Below are 4,788 nucleotides of genomic sequence, written 5' to 3' on the forward strand. Positions count from 1 at the left end.
TTCTTATGATAGGAGGCTTATCCCTCGATGACCCTAATTGTGGACACGCCGAGAAGCCGTTCCTGGAGAATCGGATAAATTTACTCGATGTGGAACCTGTTGTTTAGTTCTTCACACCGTTACTAAAGTTCTACGAGTCTACTTGGCCATCATGAAGAATGGGTTGCTAGTCCCTGGGTGGTGCCTGGTGCCCCATTGCATCGCGAAAACAACGCCTGGAGAAACGTGCCAATGGACACCTTGCGTAGAGCTTTGTAATGGGCTGCAAGACGAATCGAGCCCATTGACCACGTATTGAAAGGATTAGTATTTTAGTGTTCCATGTGACAACGGAAATGTGTGACATTTCGATTTGGTTTTTATAAAACAGTCAATTGCAGTGCGTGCTTGCAGTGTGTGCTTTAACAATTGCAGTGTGTGCTTTAACTATTTTTCAGTGTGCGTCGGCAACTGTCATCTGTTGGACTGGTACATTTTCTTCAGTATAACTCACATTCTGTGACAGTTTTTTTCCTGATTTCGCCTTTCCCTGCGTGACTTGAATTTGAATGATATAAAAAAGCTACCCCCATAACCAACACCCCTCCCCGCAAGACAAAACAATAAAAATAAAACATTTCCCGCAAAAAAAAAAATCTTAAGTGTAGTATGAGTTGTATAAAAAGGAAATAAATGTTGCTGCTCGTTCTACTCCTCCCATTGAAATAAATCATTTAAAATAATTCTACTGTGTGTGTGTGTGTTTTCGTTCCTGTAAGTAGTTACGGAAGTGTATGCCTTTTTTTCGCTGTTTATTTGCATTAAGTGCTGAAACTGCGTGTGCACAAGCTTTGAAAGTTAAGTTAGACGTTTCGCTCCACTTTTATGCGTGAACACTGCCTGAGCGCGCTATTAAAAGTACGCACAAAAATTTCATCTGCCAAAATGCTCCGCAACCCGGGACCATTTTTTCCTAGCCTATGCTAACGTGAGACATTTTGTTCACTGCATTTCTCCAACCTATCTGCCGGAAATATGCAGAAGGTAGCAGCACCCTGGAGAATTGCTTCTTAATCTTGTCACGTTGTCTGTGTGATCCGTTTCATCAGCTATCCACAACGCCGCTCCTGTATTTCTGGGAGCACGGAACCACGCCGGACCATTATTTTAGCCTATGCAACAAGGGACCATTTTTTCCGGAACCCCGTGCAGAGTAGCCTGCGGCACTGACTGTTGTCTGAGTTAAAGGGCTGAATCCTGTTTTCTTCCCACACACTCTAAATCCTGTGACGGGCGTGTGACGGTTAGAAAATTTCCCTAAGAAAGTACAGCCGGTACACAGCCGTAACAGTTATCAAATAGCAACCACAGCGATCCCCATCGCCAAATTTCAGCAGGCACAAAGCCGTCATATGGGTATGCAACGGCTTTGTGCCCGCTGAATAATACGTGCGCCTCATGAGCCGTGTACTCGTGTGCTTGTTGAATAATGTGTGTGCCGGCTCAATATGTGCGCCCTCGGTGAAGCGTACTAGGTTGCTCCGCGCTCCGCTGGTGAGGAGTGACATGGCACCGCGTATTCTTCCGCAGTGCATTGCTCCCTGCTTTCTCGCCCGTTGTCTGCGCTGTAGCGTTGGTTTTGAGAAGGATGACAACCGTGCGTTTTGAGAACAGGTCTAATGTTTGCTTAAGGTAAGTCAACCTAGCTATGATGTATCGCGCGACGCCTGCGTTTTCTTGTGTTTAACCACCGAAGTACGGTCTGTTGCAGACGGTGAACTCGTTGCAAATGGCGGCAGGAGAGGGACGGCTACATGGGTGAAGCGACGATGTACATTACAAGTGAGGCTACTTGTATTGTTTCGTTATAGGTAACCCTGTCGAAAAAAACCATACAGCCATCTGTATGAGCAATCACATGAGGCTCGTATATGTGTTTATTGTATGAGCAATCATATGAGCTATATGAGCATGTATGAGCTATATGAGCACGTCTGAGCTATATGAGCATGTATGAGCTATATGAGCATGTATGAACTATATGAGCACTCTCTCAAACAGCGTATGAGCTATATGAGCACATGAACCGTCTGAGCAAACGTGCAACATGACATGGCGTGATTAAGCTAAAATGACAACACGTGATTACAAAATACCGGTTTATTCAGGTACTGGCGCGACGTAGGTCCCTCAGAAAGTTTGCCAAATGCTTTTTGATGAGCTTTTTCCGTTTCTGTCCAGGCACCTTTGATGTCGATAGTTTCTTTTTCTGCATATTTGACGAAGGTATCTGTTGAAAAGAAAGAACAAAATTAGAACTGCGCTAAATTTCTGCGCCTAGAAGTATTCCAGTTCCCACAACTTATACAACCGTATGGGTTCATGCTGAAATGGACATGACTGGGGGCCTGTTTCTCATCCCAACGCGTAGATCACACCTTCAAAGCATTAAGTTGTATTTAGTCAGTCAGAATAACGCACAAGGTCATTTTGCCAATTAAAATTGAACGTAACCTTCCTCTAATGCTGGTGATGTCCAATGAACGCGGTTCTGAAACATCTGAGTATGTTTGCGTTATGCTTGCAAAACTTGTTCGCTGCAGCAACGGGTTACTGACACAGAGTGTTTGTGGCTTGCTTCACTTTGGGGCATCCAAATACACATTTTTTTTTTGCATGCTAACGTGCGATTTCGGTATGCCCTGGTGCACGACTTTATTTTAAACACTCTATACACACATGCAAAGGCTATCAGCGAACGCTTTCCACAAAAAGTCACAAAAAGCACGAATATGGTAGTTGCAGACAGCTAACCCGACAGACATAACGAGCGATAACGGAAAAACGGGACTGCAACGTACCTGGAATGCGCACACACCTGCCACGGCTTCTGTAGGTTGATTCTAAGGTACACACACAAAACACCTTCAGTGATCACTGACACGGCACAAAGACACTGTCACAGCATGGAGACGGCGACGAAAATATAAGTCCCACGCAGAGCGGAGCGAAATACGTCCAGATGGCTCCGAGAAGCAGGGTAGAATAAGCAAGTAAGCGTCCAAGCACTGAGATGGCACTCGCAACGGCTTGGATGAGAATCCAAGAGCCAAATAGAATGTTGTAGGACACGGTCGGAACGGGAAACATGCACCTAAAATTTGAACAGAATCCGACGAAAGGAAATGGAGCTGCGACCGTTACGGCCCGCCGACTGTGACGAGCGTCTCTTGAAAGGCCATCACCAGACGCTGTGGCGCCAGCACTTCTAGGTGAATAACTGGTTAACTAAACGGTCAGCCTTCCTCATACTGCTCATATCTTCCTCATACTGCTCGAAATGCAGCTCATACTGCGCATAACGTTGCTCATACTGCTCACTGCTTTTCTCGTATTGCTTATATCTGCGCATATAGCGCTTCGTTGGCCTTGCCGTGCGGCTCATAACATTGCTCATACTGCTCATAACGTTGGCATACTGCACATAGCGCTGCTCATACTGCTCATTGCCTTTCTCATATTGCTCATTGCCTTTCACATATTGCTCATTTCTTTACACATATTGCTCATTTCTTTACACATAGAAAGTTATATGAGTTTTTTCAGCAGGGAACCGTGTGACTCTATCGATTGCAAGGACGTGAGTTACAAAATGGTGTAATTCTAGCATTAACGCTGGAACAATACCAGCGTGATATTCACTTCGGTTTCTTTACAGGGTATTTCCTGTCTCAACGGTCACATACGTGTCCAAAATTGCGACTGCTTCTCACACCGAAGCGTGTCTTGTGCCACTTGCTTGGACAATTGTTCGTCTGCCATTTGCTTTGAGGAACTGTCGTGTTCGTCACTAAGGGTGATCTTGATTGAGTTTTACAGTGCCAGCGTGTTTGAAGTTTCGAGGATTGTGTGTTCAATGTTTGGAGGACTACCTGGTGCATCGGATAGGTTGTGTGTCCGTGCAACGTATATGCTCCGTATGTGTATGTTGGGATTAGTGAACCGTGTATGCTTTCCATTCGGCAAACGCTGATGTACTGGATACAATTTAAAGGTATGTGCACGACAATAAAATTTAGTGTTTAAAGTTCGATGTTTTGGTGCATTTTCTTCCTTTCTTTTTCGTTTGTTTTGCGAAACCTAGAGGTCATTTTTCTGTCAAGGAACTCTAGAGGCACAGTGTGTCTCGCGTATTATGGGTTCGAGTAACCTTTCAATACGTCAGGTACACTGCGTCTCCCCAAGTAGCACACAATATTGGGCAAATACTGGCTGGTCATTGGCGATACGGGTCCAATATGGGGCCTGTTTTGCAAAGATTTTCTCCATATAGGCTGAAAGTGGACAATATGGGCCCCATATTGCCCAGTGTGAGCCAATATTGGGAAAATCTTGGCAATATGAGCCCCACAGTGCCCAGTTTGACACAATATTGCGAAAATCCTGGCAATATGGGCCTCGTATTGCCCGTGTAGATCCCATATTGACAGAAAATACAGAAAATGGTACGTACCCGTGTTGCACAAATGCCCAAGAAGCAGGCAAGATTGGAAGTTGAAGCGTGTGAAATGCCCAATTCAATACGTCGCTACATCCAACAACTTCCCGCAGATGATACATATTGTTCGAAACAGTCAACATACGTGGCAATCCCATTGTAACATTCACTAGAACTCGACAACTCAACTTTCCACATTCTGGAAGCAGCTGCCATCTTGCTTCGCGATGCCAATGCCACTCGGTCGAACCGACTGAGAGCGAGTGTGGTCGTTTGAGCGAAATCACGCGTCCTGCAACTAATGCGCATGC

The 4,788-nt window shown here is 45.1% G+C and overlaps 1 long non-coding RNA gene across 1 annotated transcript; it reads right to left on the reverse strand.

The window, feature by feature from the left end:
* Nucleotides 1-2,124: 2,124 nt before the first annotated feature.
* Nucleotides 2,125-3,169, reverse strand: LOC135383537 (uncharacterized). The gene is made up of 2 exons (XR_010419931.1): nt 2,841-3,169; nt 2,125-2,269 (listed from the first exon to the last, which is right to left on the reverse strand). It is a non-coding gene; the product is annotated as an uncharacterized LOC135383537 (long non-coding RNA).
* Between the last annotated feature and the right edge of the window lie 1,619 nt (nt 3,170-4,788).

The sequence above is a fragment of the Ornithodoros turicata genome, chromosome 2 (genome assembly GCF_037126465.1).
Source record: "Ornithodoros turicata isolate Travis chromosome 2, ASM3712646v1, whole genome shotgun sequence".
Taxonomy (NCBI): Eukaryota; Metazoa; Arthropoda; class Arachnida; order Ixodida; family Argasidae; genus Ornithodoros; species Ornithodoros turicata.